General features: G+C 42.3%; 1 protein-coding gene and 1 pseudogene across 1 annotated transcript in view; one reads left to right on the top strand and one right to left on the bottom strand.

Annotated features, from left to right (window-relative positions):
- The window catches only part of ZZEF1 (zinc finger ZZ-type and EF-hand domain containing 1), a 1,733,356-nt gene that overhangs the window by 479,714 nt on the left and 1,236,351 nt on the right, over positions 1–17,291 (top strand). The gene's annotated exons all lie outside the window — the stretch shown is intronic.
- LOC147729889 (secreted frizzled-related protein 2 pseudogene) overlaps positions 11,244–17,291 on the bottom strand; it is a 53,972-nt pseudogene continuing 47,924 nt past the window's right edge.

A 17,291-nucleotide genomic window follows, 5' to 3' on the forward strand; every position in this document is an offset into this window, starting at 1 on the left:
ATACAAAGGCTTGATACGCAGGGCGTATTCCGGAATGTATGTTCTCCCGAAATTTAAGAAGCCCAGTAAAGATTGTAATTTTTTCAGTGTTGTCGGAGAGCGCAATTGTGCGCATTTCTCCAGGAAATGAGGAGCCAATCCCTTTCCTTCATTGTTAAGCTTGTAGCCCAGAAACAACACCGTGTACTCTGCAATGTGCGATTTTGCAAAGTTAAACTTGTAACCCATGTCTGCAAAGTTACAGATTATGCTATTAACTCGACACAGATGCTCCCTAAGTTCGTCGTCTGTGAGATAAATGTCATCCACATACAAACAAGCAACTGGGTCGATTCTCTCCAAAAGAGAGACAATGCGGGCGGAGAAAACTCCAGGACTATTCTTATAGCCCATAGGGAGACGCCGAAACATTTTTTGCACACCGCCGCATGTGAAGGAGGTCCATTGGGAGCTTAGACCATCCAATCTATGGGCATAAAAACCATTGGAAATATCAAGCGTGGCTTTGAACCGCTTACGCTCAAGACTATTCACTAGGGCAGAGCCGTGAGTATTCTGTACTGCACAGTTACGGCAATGCGAGTTTAAATGCCGGTAATACAAAACCAAACGATATGAGCCGTCCGGCTTGTTAACAGTAAAAAGGGGGTTATTCATCGGTGACACACACGTTTCAATTACACCTTGATATTCCAATCGTTCAAGGATAGCCGCGACTGAAGCTTTGGCTTCACGTCGAATGGGATATTGAGGTTGAGGCTGCGGCTGAGACCGTAAAGGAATCTCGTGGCTTGGAGACAATTTATCCCAGCCACATTGATTGCGGTACACAGCCGGTGCAAGCGCCAGAGCCCACTCTTCTGCAAAATGCAGCGCTTCCACTCTCGAAACAGTGTTCGCAAAACTGGGGAGGATCACCTCCTCCCCTCGCGGAGCTGCGAGAACAAAAGGTGGGGGCCAGTCAGCCTCTGAAAGCAAAATGTCATACGTAGACGAAAGATTTTCCCAAAATACCCCTTTTACAGTTCGCTGTATGTCACCTTCTATTAACAGGACAATTTCAAAAAGTCTATCAGGGGGAGCAACTCTTGTATCAGCTGTTTCAATCACAACGTAAGTGTCAGTCGCTGTCACCTTCAGTAGTGGACGGAGGACCTCTCTCACTATGGTAATCTCCGCCGCGCTGTCCAGCAAGGTCAGAACCCACGTCAGATTCCGAAGCCGCGTTCTCACTATCTGGGGCATATCGATGCGCTGTCAAGGCGGCGACTTTCTTCTTGGCAAACTGTGGTCTCTTGGGCGCAGTGCCTTCCTGCTGCTCTCCACCGTTTCGCGGGCGGGGCTGACCACATCCTTGTTGTCCACCCCGACCCCTGCCGCCCCCTCCTCCGCCGGTTGTTGGGGCCGATGAGTCCTGAAAGGAACGAGGGGAGCGTTGGTCAGAAGCCTGAAAACGTTCAGGTGATTTAATCATCGCGCGATCGCGCAAATCATAAACTCGATCCGACTGTGCAGGCAACGGAGACGCAGGACGAGAAACCTGTGTTTGTTGTTGTTGCTGTTGCTTAACCTGCTTCTGTTTTTTAGGCCAATTTTGTTTTTTGGACTTGGGCTGAACTTCCGTTTCCGAAGTTTGTCCCTGGGGCTGCTTTTTCTCCTTAACAGAAAATGGCTTAAGACCCTTAGAAGTGCGACCCACAGTTTTATAAGCCGCTACAATTATTTTCGCCAACTGCCGGGGTTTCTCTGCATCGGGAAGCACCGCCAAAGCGTTAGCCACCTGAAAGTTCACTGCATCCCCCTTGACATTCGCGAGGATCAGATCGCAAACTACATCAAAGGTGCCACACAGGCGCATACCCAACTCAACCGCAGACAGAAGGGGTTAAGGTTTGAATGATATACTACTCGAGTGTCATGATATAAGACCACCAACGTACGGGCGCCATGTAGCAGGGATTCCGTTCTCCTGCAGAACTGTGCATAGAGATCTAGAACCTCAGTGACTTAGGGTGACCCAAAACTCACCTCAGTATCCAAAATCCACTTATCGAGCTAACTACAGTATCTCATTGGTCATAACAAACTCCCAATGACTTAGACAAACCAGAACATGAACTTAGGTTACCTCAGGTATCGTGGAACACATGAACACTCTTTCGCTCTATAATCATTTCAAACCACAACGTGGAGTAAAAGAGGACACGTGCATATTTGAAATATTTAATAATCAATGCAATGTTCTCAAACGCAGTATCTTGTATAATACGAGCAAACAGATTATAAGAATCTCAAGTTATCAGCATAGTTACTAGTCCATAGTAAGCAAACGGTGATAGCATATTATAATGCTGAAATGAATAGGAATTAACAAAAACCTATTTCTCACCTCCCTATTTAGCATATTATATTATATCTAAGAAGGTCTCTTTTGGGTTTTAGCAGGGCGGGCCCATACCTCTAAATCTCAGGAGGAGAGGATCACATCATCTGCCACCAGCTCTCTACATGCGAAGCATCATCATGTGTGTTCTTGCATTCCCTGTAACTCTATCTTAAACCCGCTTAGAGCCCAATGTTGGCAGCAACTGTATTTATGTTATGTCTAATGTGGTGCGAAGATCAGACCTCCCAGCAACCTTGTATCGAGTTATTTTTAGAGGGTTCAGCACTCACTGTTCAGACAGTGTACCAAGCAAAACTGATGTCAGAGTAATAACATATTATTCTCAAATAAATCACATCGCTCTTCTAGGTTGAAAGCTACAACAACAAGTATGTGTCGTGTGCAAACTGAAGCCAAAGGAGAAATGGCGTTTAAACATGTAATAAGCACATGCTAACTTAACACAGTATATATAAAGAAGTATCTATATGACAGTTCCTCCTGCCTACCTTACATTCTTGTGTGAGTTATAGTGCGTGTTATGTATGAAATATTTCTCCAAGCGCTCTAATATCATATGCTACTACCCAACTCATCATACTTCATTCATTGACTCAGAAAGATGAATGTCTTTGATGGCTCTGCTTTCATACACACACAACTCTTCAGCACGCATTTTCTTGTTCCCTTTAAATGCTTTTATTTTGCTCTTCTGTGGTCTCAATTTCTCTCTTTCTTCTTTTTTTGCTTTTCTGCATCCTCACGTTCTATGTTACTTTTCTGTATAATTAATTTGTGCTTCTGAAGTTTCCTTATTTTGTTATCTTTACTTCTTTTATTCTCATCTTACCCTTAAATCCCTTCTCTCTTTAAATTCTCTTGTCTATTTCATCCCCTCCGGTCTCCTGTTCTCTTTTCCTGACTGTCTCCCCTTTCACCAGGTCTTTTCGATGTATAAACAAATATGGGGTTACTTACTAATATTTTACAGGAGCGCTTCTGCAAAACGACAAAGTACTTACGTTGATTCACGCACCACTTTAAAAGCTGCAGGTGAAACGCAAAATTGTGCAGCGTAACTGTTAATAAAAAAACACGTTATTTTGCTTCTTGCTCTCTTGCCTACTCTTCCCCCTTTGCCTCCTTACAAGACTCCAGTATTTGACCCTCACCTCCTCTTCCCCGTTTGTCTCTATACAAACTCCAGTATTTTCCCCTTAAAATCAGCCCACACTGCCCCTGCTTAATGTGGTTTAGTTTGTCTGCTTTTATTAGTAACCACGCCATGCCCTTACCTACAGCTGTGTCTATAGCAGCCCAAATTAAACCCAAACTCTACCCTGTGAAGAAACAAAACAAGCATTGGCAATGCCAATAAGCCTCATAAATGAAAGCACCTCTTAAGTCACTGGTGAGGTTAGCAATTCAATAAGTCATCATAGATGCACTCTAACACTCACTTGCATCTATTCAGCCACTCATTCTTACATCCACTGACGTTCCTATCCTCAGTAAAATAATTACACAAGCTCAACAACCATATTGCAAGATAAATTAAAAGACTAAAAGTAGAAACAAGCATTTGCAATGCAGTAGATCTCGCATTTGCGAGAGTTTAAGCTATTGGCATTGTAAATGGCAATGCTTTTTATTTATGTGTTTTGAAAACCTGTAAGCGGGGTGTAAACACACACTTTGTACTTGTAGTCCTTCCTTACCTGAAGCAGGTTGGCAGTAAAAGAGGTGCAGTTACTTCCATCCTTGCTTCTCTTAAGCAACCACTTTAAGTACAAAGTGTGTGTTTATGCATGGATTGCAGGTTTTCAAAACATAGTAAGATATGGTACAGTATGCCCATTTTTAGGTCTCGGCCTGATCCAGCGCATGCGCTGATCTCGGCCGAGACATATAGAAGCTGCTTTAGGAAGTGCTTCCAAAAGCGGCGATCAGCTCACCTTCACGCGCACAAACACGTGCGCGACTTCAATAACACTTTTTTTCGTTGTGTACACGTGCATGCGCACAACTCGCGTTTATTTTTTTAAGCGGCCAATGCTTGTTTTTTTTTTTTTTTTATTGCTACGCAGTTGCTGTGAGATGATTTGAGTGTTCATGGCTCAGCTATTTCCTGTTCCCTGTCAGACAAATGTCGGAAGCCTACATACTGTCTCTTATGTTTTACTTTACGAAGCTTGCTCTCCGTCTCGCGCTCACACAATCTGCCCCTCTCTCGATTTCTCTCCCTCTCTTGCATTTCTTGGCTCACGACTCCTTTCTCGGGCTCCTGTTCTCAGAATCATCAGGCCCTTCACCTGTTGTCTCTTTGACCACCCCGTACTGCAGGCCACCTCTCTCTCTCCCTTCCTCTACCTCTCTCCCTTCCTCTCCCTTTCTCTTCCTCTCTCTCTCTGCCGTCTTTCTCCCTCTTTATTTATTTCTCTAACTCTCCACCTCCTTGTCACACTCTTTCTAAATGCACCTCTCTGACATCGCATCTCTCTTTCAATTTGTCTTCTACCTCTATCTTTCTTTCTGACTATTTATCTTTCTAGTAGCAGCTCTGCCTTTCTCCTCTCTCTGATGTATTAGGTTCACACCTATCGCCAAAACTTTACTGCAGGGCGGTTTTACTGTTGTCTGTAGGTCTTTGATGGTGTGGACAAAAGAGAGAGTTTTCCCAAACAAACCCAGAAAGGACTGGGAAATATAGCAACAAAAAAGGGGGTTTGTTCCTTTCTGTGGTTCCTAAATCAAGCGCGAAATACTTTATGGAATAAGACACCAAAAAAAACTTTTCTGACCTCAATGGTATATATCCTAACATGTCCCAAAATTATTTCAAAAAAGCATAATTTTCATTAAAATCACATTTATTAAAAACTTAATCAAAAGCAGCATGATATAAGTAACAGTTTTGCAAATAAAAACACAATCACATTATATTGATACTCAACACATTTACATTTACACAATAATTAAAAGTAGCCAAATTGTCGACGCGTTTCGGTGTTTAAGATCGATGGTACACCTTCCTCAGGACTACAGTGAATTTCTTCAATCTAAAAATTATATGGAACAATCAATTAGTATACATTCATTGAGGGATTTCATTTACAGAAAGTTTTTAGTCTAATGGTGTCTAAATTATAAATAAAAGATTCCTTACACAATTCGCAGTATTCAATTTGCGGTGCCAGTCTAAATCCTGGGGATAGATAAATCTTATCCACTGTTATAATTCTGGTTTGTTCCTTTAAGTAACCTGTGTACACACAATAATATTTGGTGTACAGTTAGTGTGTTAATTTAAGACACAAAGCTATCACTCAGCCCCTTACAAAATTAGATGATCTTATGCTTACTCTGTACCTTGTAGTGGGAGCGTTGGGTTTTAGTTCTTTAAGTTGGTTTGAATGATTTGAAAGACTCTTATCCACTGTTGTAATTCAGGTTTGTTCCTTAAAGTAACCTGTGTACACACAATGATATTTGGTGTACAGTTAGTGTGTTAATTTAAGACACAAAGAATACCAATAAGCCCCTTACAGAACTAGATGGTCATATGCTTACTCAGTACTTTGTAGTGGGAGCGTTGGGTTTCGTTCTTTATGTTGATTTGGATGACTCAGGGTATTCATCAGATAAGGCGTCTTTCCACTCCTCGCCCTTGCATTAGCGTAATTGAGACGGAGCGCTTCTTTTTTTATAATTGAAGAAAGTTCCTTATATCTGAATAAACAATAGTTGTGGAGTACAGGTATTACACATTACTGTATTCCGTTTTGTGTGGATAAAACTATTAGGTATTCATAATGCATTTAAATTGCATAGAAAATTAAAGCGTGTTTTGTTTGGAACAAAGCATGTTAAACTGCGTTAAAATGCATGAAAAAATCTGGCGTGCTTTATTTGGAACAATGCATGATATAATGTTCAAAACCCGCTAAAAGTTAGGCTGATGAGCCGGGTTCGCGCAGTTATACTAGGGTACATGCTTGCCAGGACTCGAGATATACTAAGCCCAAACAGTTTCCGCCAAGTCAGTCTAAATATCTCGTTTCGGGCTCACGTCTGAGAGTGCACCGCGCCCGGTAGTCCCCTGTCTCTTACCTCCGTAGTCGAAACTACACGCCGCCTGCCTGGTAACCCGGTCTCCAGCATCAGTTGTTGAGCTGGAATGAGACGGGTCTTTTTATGTTATGCGGTGATATTGTCAAATTGATTAACTTACTACACCTGTGCCGGTCGTTAAGATAAACGCGGTGTGTTCGCCATTTTGGTAGTTTTTATACATATCCTTGCATAATAGTGCCTCCAAACGACGAGGGACTAATCGCGAAAAGGGACTAATTACAAGGCGGATTTGCATTTTGCTTTTACGAGACACTCGCTTTTAGTTAGTTGACACAGTATATTGACTTTTACGGGGTTTACACCACATAAACATTTTTTATGTAACATCCTAGCCCGGACTTATGTGGATATGTATCGGGGCATGCTGCCGTTCTGAAACCGATAAATTGAGCCGCCATTTTGGTAGTTTATTTTGGTAGTTTTTTGGGCGTCTCTACGTGGATGTATGTTGTATAGGGCTTGTTTACTTTCCTTTGCACCAAGCCCCATATTCAATTCATAATAATACACCTGAATACACCCAAGATTAGATCATGTTATTGTTAGTTGTTGTTACAATACAAGTAGTATAGTCCACATCAAATACACGTAATTGTACCTAAGGCTCACTTGTGTATGCAACTCGGAGCATTTTAAATGAAATTTACGAATTTAAGGTAAAGGACTACAATTTGTTACGCCCAATTTGTTGTATGAAGAAATAAATGATGGATTTGAGAAAAATTGATGGATAAGAGAAAAATGCTCCGGGTTATCACCACAAGACATCCTTTTACATTCTCATTTAACCACAAAGGTATTCATTTATAATTATTATTCAAATCATAGACGAATCAAAGACACAGACTTGACATTCTACTTTAGAGATAAAGTCACATTTTCTTTTAATCAATGTTCAGTTCTTGGACAAATCAAGGCTTAGATCTAATATTCTATTATAGTAAGGAATTCACATTTTGTGTGTCTGGTTTTTTCAGATACCATTGATTCATCTATTTATGCAGACAGGTGTTTATACATGCATATATTCATTTTATATACCTTGTCATTTAATTTATTTTAACGATGAATATGGTACTAATTGTATACAAAACATCTCTACACTGAGCATAGTACACCTAAGGAAGCTTACAGTGGTACTGGGCTAGTTATCTAACCAGTCTTTCCCATTCTTCTCTGCTATTGAGACCATGGGTATAGGTGCGAAATTTGGACATGAAAAATTGTTCTCTTTGTTTACGTTTAACGTCCAAATTTCCTCCTCTCATAGTGGTTTTTATTTTTTCTACTATGCACCATTTTATTTCATCCTCTTTGTGTTTCTCTGTGATCCAGTGATCTACCAATGGGGCATTTTTCTTATGGTTTTTCAGGGCAGATCTATGTTCAGATAAGCGTAATCTGATTTCACGCCCAGTTTCGCCAATATACCCCTTTTGGCATGGACAGATTATTAGGTAGATCACATTGGGGGTTCTGCAGTTGACATGTTCGTTCACCCAATGTGATGTACCTCTCAGTTCAATTTTGTCAGATTGGATGATAGACTTACAGTGAGTGCATGATCCACATGGTTGGTTGCCTCTAATGGGCTTACCCTGATCAATGCTTAGTTGTTTCCTCTTTTTGGGCTCTCTGTAGGTCTGAACTAAGCAGTTTCGAATAGTCCTATTCCTCCTGTAGGAGAAAATAGGTTTGGGTAGGGGAATTTTACCTTCTCTGTTTAAAATTGACCAATTCTTAGTAATGAGGTTTTTTACCTTACAGCTTAAACCATTGAAGTTTGAGACCATGACAATATTATTTTCAGGTTCTTTCTTTTTATTGCCAATTTCAAAAAGGGATTCTCTGCTTTGGTACTTGGCTCTTTTGTAGCTGTCTCTTATTAACCTCTTGGGGTAGCCTCGTTGTAGTAATTTAATTTTTAGGTTTTCAGCATGTTTCTCGAAAGAGTTTTTATCAGTGCAGTTCCTTCTTATTCTAACAAACTGACTATAAGGGATGCCATCCTTCTGATTTTTAGGATGGTAGCTCTCGTGGTGGAGCAAGGTGTTCCGGTCTGAAGGTTTAACATACAGTTCAACACATAGCTTTCCGTTATCAGCCTTAATCTTAATATCTAGGAAGTCAACTGCCACCTGACTCTTATTGGCTGTGAATCTGAGGTTCACATCCCCACAGTTGAGCCACTCCAAGAATTTAGCCAGATCTTCCTCTGTCCCTTCCCATATGAAGAAAACATCGTCTATGAACCTAGACCAATGTTTGATGTTCTCATAGAAGGGACTAAGCTCATTATATATGTGGAGTTTTTCAAAATTGCCCACATATAAACAGGCTAGGCTCGGCGCACAGGTGGCCCCCATGCTGGTCCCTTTTATTTGGCAGAAAAAGTCACTATTGAACAAAAAGATATTGTTCAGGAGAACAGTTTCTATGCATTCTACAATAAAGGTATTGTGTGCAGAAAGATAACCTTCTGCATCACTCAAGATGTCCCTCATCATTGCAATAGTATCCTGTTGGGGTATGTTGGTGTACAAGGACTCAATGTCCAAGCATACCAACCACTGAGTTTCGCTATTAAAGTTAATGCCTTCTATCTTAGAGATCATGTCTTTAGTATCCCTTATATAGGATGGTAGTCTCTCTACTAAGGGGCGAATGAAACAATCAGCGTACTTGCTGAGTGGCTCCGTTATTGACTCAATGCCTGAAACTATGGGTCGCATGGGTGGGTCCCTAATGTCCTTATGGACTTTAGGGAGCCCGTACAGAGCAGGTATTTTAGGATGACTATTGAATAGATATTTGTATTCATCTTCACAGATGATGCAGTCTTCCTTGGCCAGAGTAACTATATTTTGGACCTTCTTTTTAAGTCTATTCCATTCCCCAAGGTTAGACTTTTTGTAATGGGCCTTATTGTTAAGTAGGGTGTACATTTTTTGGTCGTAGTCTTTGGTGTTAAGGACTACAATACTGCCACCCTTATCACCAGGCTTAATGGTGATATCATCATAGCTTTGTAAATTTTTTAGTGCCTCCCTTTCTACTTTGGATAGATTATTGGGTGTCCAAATCTTTCCTGCCAGTCATTTTTCAAGTCCCAAAGAAATCACTTTTTCAAAAGTGTCTACTTCTTGGCTGACCATGGAGATGTCAGGGGTCCACGTCGAAGGGGGTTTTAGACCTGATCTGTTTTCGTTTGACCTCAGTTCTTTGTTTTCAAAAAATCTTTTTATCCTGATTTTGCGGAAAAAGTCCCTAATGTCTTTCTCTATTGTATACCTACAGATACCTGTACTTGGGGCAAATCCTAACCCTTTCTCAAGGATACTTATTTCTCCTGTGTTTAGCTCTCTGTCTGAAAGATTAATTATTGGTGCTTTTAAGGTGTGGTTCTCTACTCCCATTCCTTCTGGCTGCGGGTTCTCATATAGGGTCTTCTTGTCATTGTCTCTTTTTGACGAAAGCCCTGACGGCCCCTCCCCCGGGTCCTGAAGCCACGGGTCTGTCTCTTTTGTAGTTGGCCTAAAAAAACTTGATAGTTATGGAACTCGTCAGCACTATCTTCTCTGGACTCATTGCGCTTACTGTTGTCTTGAACTCTTTCAGCTTCTGAGTCACTTGTATTGTATGATGTGTCAGAGAAGGTTACATTTTTCTTATAGAATTTGTTTCTATTATATTTAAAGGGACGATTATTGTATTCGTTTGGGATAGGTTGATCGAAATAGTCCTTTTGGAGGTACGGGTATACCAGTTCCAATTTAAAATTGGCTATATCCTTTCTTAATTTATTTGTTTTTTTATTTATCATATATTCTTGGTACCCCGTAATGTCTTCTTTTATTTCTGCTAGTTTTTTTGTAGCCTCATCAAGTGCAGAGGACTCATTGAGTTCTTTTTCTAATTTGTCTATCTCTTCTTTTTCTATTATTAAGAGTCCCTGTGCTGTGTCAATAATTAGCAACATCCAGTCGCGACTGCACCGGTTCGCGATCAGAGTCCAATTGTCTTTAAATTTTTCATCAGTGACAAATAGCCCAGGTTCGTTTACAATTTGTAGACCCTTGGGAATCACACCCTTCTTGCAATATTGGATTATGAATTCTGCGTGGAGTTCAGTACGTATTATTTTCTTTTTGAGGTTCCACAATTTATTCCATTTATCTTCATCACTTTTTGATAGGGTGACGGTATTTATACTTTTCGAAGACCCACCTAGAAGTTTTTTGCATTGGTCTTCTGAGAACCCAAAGGTTCGAAGTGTATCCATTACTTCTTTGTAAGCTCTCTGGCTACAGGAGCCGAGATAGATTGGACAAAAGAGAGAGTTTTCCCAAACAAACCCAGAAAGGACTGGGAAATATAGCAACAAAAAAGGGGGTTTGTTCCTTTCTGTGGTTCCTAAATCAAAGCGCGAAATACTTTATGGAATTAGACACCAAAAAAAACTTTTCTGACCTCAATGGTATATATCCTAACATGTCCCAAAATTATTTCAAAAAAGCATAATTTTCATTAAAATCACATTTATTAAAAACTTAATCAAAAGCAGCATGATATAAGTAACAGTTTTGCAAATAAAAACACAATCACATTATATTGATACTCAACACATTTACATTTACACAATAATTAAAAGTAGCCAAATTGTCGACGCGTTTCGGTGTTTAAGATCGATGGTACACCTTCCTCAGGACTACAGTGAATTTCTTCAATCTAAAAATTATATGGAACAATCAATTAGTATACATTCATTGAGGGATTTCATTTACAGAAAGTTTTTAGTCTAATGGTGTCTAAATTATAAATAAAAGATTCCTTACACAATTCGCAGTATTCAATTTGCGGTGCCAGTCTAAATCCTGGGGATAGATAAATCTTATCCACTGTTATAATTCTGGTTTGTTCCTTTAAGTAACCTGTGTACACACAATAATATTTGGTGTACAGTTAGTGTGTTAATTTAAGACACAAAGCTATCACTCAGCCCCTTACAAAATTAGATGATCTTATGCTTACTCTGTACCTTGTAGTGGGAGCGTTGGGTTTTAGTTCTTTAAGTTGGTTTGAATGATTTGAAAGACTCTTATCCACTGTTGTAATTCAGGTTTGTTCCTTAAAGTAACCTGTGTACACACAATGATATTTGGTGTACAGATAGTGTGTTAATTTAAGACACAAAGAATACCAATAAGCCCCTTACAGAACTAGATGGTCATATGCTTACTCAGTACTTTGTAGTGGGAGCGTTGGGTTTCGTTCTTTATGTTGATTTGGATGACTCAGGGTATTCATCAGATAAGGCGTCTTTCCACTCCTCGCCCTTGCATTAGCGTAATTGAGACGGAGCGCTTCTTTTTTTATAATTGAAGAAAGTTCCTTATATCTGAATAAACAATAGTTGTGGAGTACAGGTATTACACATTACTGTATTCCGTTTTGTGTGGATAAAACTATTAGGTATTCATAATGCATTTAAATTGCATAGAGAATTAAAGCGTGTTTTGTTTGGAACAAAGCATGTTAAACTGCGTTAAAATGCATGAAAAAATCCGGCGTGCTTTATTTGGAACAATTTCTGTAAATGAAATCCCTCAATGAATGTATACTAATTGATTGTTCCATATAATTTTTAGATTGAAGAAATTCACTGTAGTCCTGAGGAAGGTGTACCATCGATCTTAAACACCGAAACGCGTCAACAATTTGGCTACTTTTAATTATTGTGTAAATGTAAATGTGTTGAGTATCAATATAATGTGATTGTGTTTTTATTTGCAAAACTGTTACTTTTTTCCCCAAACCTGGGTAAAAGAAGCATAAACTACTTCTAGTCTAGCACCTCTTATAATCGACAGTAACCTCCTGGGCGTAGTTATTTTCCCATCCATTCTAGTAAAGGGATTAAGCCTGCTGCAGCTGTCGATATTTAAGAGCAGTATTTTCTGTTGTAGTGATCATTATAGTGCTATCCGCATTTAGAATCAGGCAGCGCGAAGTTTTTAAATATTTTGGCATAATTTCAGGAATTTTGCATCGCACTTTTTACCCAAATTTCAGAAATGACACGATTTTGTGTAATTGCACAATATTGACTTTAAAATGTTTCCACAAATGGTGCCAGTCGCAGTAAATATTTACTGTGCATGCATGAAAACAAGAAAACCGAGGCGGCGGCTGTTCAGTTCTTTTGCTTAAATATGTCCCCGTGCCAGAACTGGAACAGAGGATGCATTTTGTGATCAAATGTAGTGCAAAATGATGGAGCTTCAATTTGTAAATTTTTTCTGAAATGTCTCCATCAAATTATGCCAATTTCGCACACACCTAATTTAGAAGGAGATTAATCACTCAATCTCCTGGTGAGTTTCAGTACTTCAAAGCTTAACATAAGGACCTGCTGATGTGTTGCAATAATTGACACTTCAAGCAAAAAAGCATTGGCAAAGCCAGTCGGTCTGGCTTTGGCTGTAAGCTTTTGGCTTTCTCAGTGCTTCTTTTGGTTTGCCATGGGTTTAATCAAATATTGTTGTGGGATCTGCCAGGCACTCTTCAATATAAAAAGAAAACATTCAATTTTTTTTATTTTGGTCTCAAAAAGCACACTTGTCAATGTGGCCACTGGTACTGAAGGAGAACAACTTTGTCTGATGATATGCACCTTGTGTAAGGGCAGTCACAGTAAAGTTAGCGAATCGCTGAAGGGGGCTGATATTATCGAAAGATCTCGGCTAATGCCAGCCCTAGAAAAAAGTCTAACACTTATCTTATTTTGATACCTGGGAAGCCGTCTGTCAGCTGGCAAGTTTACAAAATCTCAATTTGGTGTACTGTTTTTAAGAAGAAGCGAAATAGCCGGGTCTAGGATCTCTGTAGCCATCAAATTACCAAAATTTCTTCAAAAGTACCCATGTAAACGGCTAAAGAATTGTAACGAAATACAAATGCAATGGAGCCGATATATATTAACAGAAATGGAGAAGAGCAGGAATCTAATGAGAACACAACGGGGGTACCTATTCGAAGCTTCACTTATCTGGATTCGGCCAGGTCTTTGATAACACTTGGAACAAAACCAAAGCACTGCTGGGAAAAAGCAAGCCTGAAGAAACCATAACATTAACAGTCCTGACTCCGGTTCCGATCACATAACAGGAAATGAAAAATGCTATCGCTTTAATAACACTTGGTGCTAGAAGCGGAACAAAAACAGGAAAATGAAGACCTATAACAGAATGCAAGTTTGGTCAACTTTCACTGTCGTGATTTTGTTTAACTTACGTTTTGGCTCTAGTAAAGTGTCTATTCACTGTAAACTTTGAGCACCAGGCAGGTCCCTGATTTTTATTAGTCATTATGTCCCCATTGAAAGGGTTTCATAGAATGCAATGTAAAAAAAAAAAAATACAGCAATTTTTTTTTACCATAGTGACTTTTTAGGTCTCTTAAAACCAACTCGCATGCGTTGTTCTGCGAGAGTTATAGTAAGGGGCATTAAAAAATGCTCCCAAAGTCTGCAGGCGGATCTGGCACAGTTCATGTGCGCCGGGTGCGCGCACCAACTGTTCGCCTGCAGGCTTTTGGAGCATTTTCGCGGCCGCTTTGATGTTCTCAGTGAGCCGCGCGGCCACTGAGAACATCAAAGCGGCAGCGCTCACCATTTGCCAGGCTTTAACCCCTTCGACGCTGATGACGAGCTGGGCTCGTCATGGCGTAGCCTCCTCGCACGCTGATGACGAGCCCAGCTCGTCACGTAACATGCGATTTACGAAAACTCAGCGCAGGAGCGGAATTCCGCTAGCGCGCATGGAGTTAACTTGTTGTTACAGGTCGTAAATTAGGAAACCATGTGAGAGGGCAGACCTGGCTCACCAGGAGTAAAATTACTTGAGTGAATCACTCCTCGTAGCCAATGGGCCGAGCAGAATCGGTTTGCAGCAGCTTGGCAGAGAGGAGCAGTGACTGGGCCAGTATTCTTCTCAGCACATCCTGTATTCACTTGTGTAGAGTGGAGCTGTAATTTCCCACCCAGAGTCCTCGATTTTCCAGCCGACGTTTAAAGGGCCCGTTTGAAAGATTAAATGTTATATCCATCTGTGTTTAGGCCAGGATATGCTGGCTAGCATTTGATTTTGCTGTTTTCTGTAGCTTTGTGCACTGGGCTATTAATGACACAATTTCTTTCTTGTAATCAGGGCGCGTGCGCAGAATACATGTTACTGACCTAATCACTTTTTTTGCCACCTAATGCAAAAAAGCCCGCAGGCGCTCAGACTTTCGACCTTTTATTAACAGAATAATCTCATATCTGGACTAAACCAACTGTGCCGCAGGGGTGTCCACAATTTGAAAAGCTTCCTTCCCTCTACAATAACATACCTACATAGCAGAGCAAGGGCCCTGCTTCGATCAGAGATGTTGTAGTTGACAAAGCGATGAAAGGGGTAAACCCCCCACCTCTATTAATTCTTCACAGCATGGCTGCTGATTTCAGTTTCTCCCTCCTTAGCTACTAATATATACATTTCGGACGAGCCAACGATCTGATCTTTATGCTCCTTCACATCGCCGATTCAAAAGATGATGATTTGAGTGAAAGATAGTATATGAAGGCCACTGAACAGAAATTACTTGCTATATGCGCAAATATAATGCCATTGTTAGTGCCTGGTTTTATTTGAAGCTAGTATTCCATGCAAAGCCAGGTCATTATACTTTGGTAGATCTGGCTCAGTAAAGAGACTTAGAGGTGCTTGCACTGTTTGCCCCATTATGGCCTTGTTGATTAGGTAGGAGGGGTTTTGTGTATGTTACACAAGTAAATTTGGTGCAGTGCTCACATCATTTTACAGAACAAAAATGATACAAGTAGATTTGAACTGCCATTTGCACCATGAAGCAAGAAGCAACTGGTGTTGTGGAAGAGTGGAAGGGGGGGAGGTAAGGGGTCACGGGCCGACAAAATAAAATGAACAAGCATTTTCCTTAATCTGATTTTTCAATCAATCAATCACAGCATTTATATAGCGCGCTACTCACCCGGAGGGTCTCAAGGCGCTTGGGGAGGGGGGGGTCCGCTACTGCTCGAACAGCAAGGTCTTGAGCTGCTTCCTGAAGGCGAGGTGGTCTTGGGTCAGGCGGAGGTGGGTCGGGATGGAGTTCCACGTCTTGGCGGCGAGGTAGGAGAAGGATGTTCCTCCTGTGTTGGCTCTTCGGATGCGGGGGACAGCGGCGAGGGCGTGGTTGGTTGATCGAAGCTGGCGTGTGGGAGTGTAGAATTTGAGGCGGCTGTTGTTGTATCCTGGGCCTTGGTTGTGTAGGGCTTTGTGTGCGTGGGTGAGGAGTTGGAACGTGATTCTCTTGTTGACCGGGAGCCAGTGCAGGTCTCTCAGGTGTCCGGAGATGTGGCTGTGTCGGGGGATGTCCAGGATGAGTCTTGCTGAGGCGTTCTGGATTCGCTGGAGTCTCTCCTGGAGTCTGGCAGTGGTTCCGGCGTAGAGGGTGTTGCCGTAGTCCAGTCGGCTGGTGACGAGGGCCTGGGTGACCGTCTTCCTGGTCTCGGTGGGGATCCACCGGAAGATCTTACGTAGCATGCGCAGGATGTTGAAGCATGACGAGGAGACGGCGTTGACTTGTCTGGTCATGGAGAGGGAGGAGTCCAGGATGAAGCCCAGGTTGCCTGCGTGGTCTGTTGGTTTGGGTGCGCTGCCCAGGGCGGGGGGCCACCAGGAGTCGTCCCAGGCGGAGGGCGAGGATCCCAGGATGAGGAATTCAGTCTTGTCTGAGTTCAGTTTCAGGCGGCTGTTCTTCATCCACTCGGCTACGTCTTTCATCCCCTCGTGTAGGCTGGCTCTGGCGGTGGCGGGGTCGTTGGTGAGGGAGAGGATCAGCTGGGTGTCGTCGGCGTAAGAGATGATGTTGAGGTTGTGTTGGCGTGCGATGGCCGCAAGGGGGCTCATGTAGACATTGAAGAGGGTGGTGCTGAGCGAGGAGCCTTGAGGATCGCCGCAGAAGACTTTGGTGGCTTCTGATCTGAACGGGGGGAGGTGGACTCTCTGAGTCCTTCTGGCAAGGAAGGAGATGATCCATTCTAGTGCCTTCTCTTGGATTCCGACGTTGCTGAGGCGCTGCTCTAGGGTGCGGTGGCAGACAGTGTCGAAAGCCGCGGAAAGGTCCAGGAGGATGAGGGCCGCTGTTTCCCCGTTGTCGAGCAGGGCTCGGATGTCATCAGTGGCAGCGATGAGGGCGGTATCGGTGCTGTGGTCGGCCCGGAAGCCGGACTGCGAGTGGTCGAGGGATCCATTCGTCTCGAGGAAGGCGGCCAGCTGCTTGTTGACTGTCTTCTTGATGACTTTGGCCGGAAACGGGAGGAGCGAGATGGGGGCGGTAGTTTTTGAGTTCGGTGGGGTCCGCTGATGGTTTCTATAGTAGAGCGCTGAGTTCGGCATGCTTCCAGCTCTCCGGGAAGGTCGCTGTGTCGAAGGAGGTGTTGATGATGTCCCGCAGGTGGGGCGCGATGACGGAGTCGGCCTTGTTGAAGACGTGGTGAGGGCAGGGGTCGGTTGGAGATCCAGAGTGGATAGAGTTCATCGTGCGTAGGGTTTCCTCGGTGTTGATCGGGGTCCAGGCGCGGAGGGTGGTGGTGGGGGGTGCAGGTGCTGTCGTTGGGTGCGTTGGCTCTGTGCTGAAGCTGTTGTGTATGTCTGCGATCTTGTTGTGGAAGTAGGAGGCGAGGGAGTTGCAGAGGTCTTGTGATGAG

This window comes from Lissotriton vulgaris, chromosome 2_1, assembly GCF_964263255.1.
Source record: "Lissotriton vulgaris chromosome 2_1, aLisVul1.2, whole genome shotgun sequence".
NCBI lineage: Eukaryota > Metazoa > Chordata > Amphibia > Caudata > Salamandridae > Lissotriton > Lissotriton vulgaris.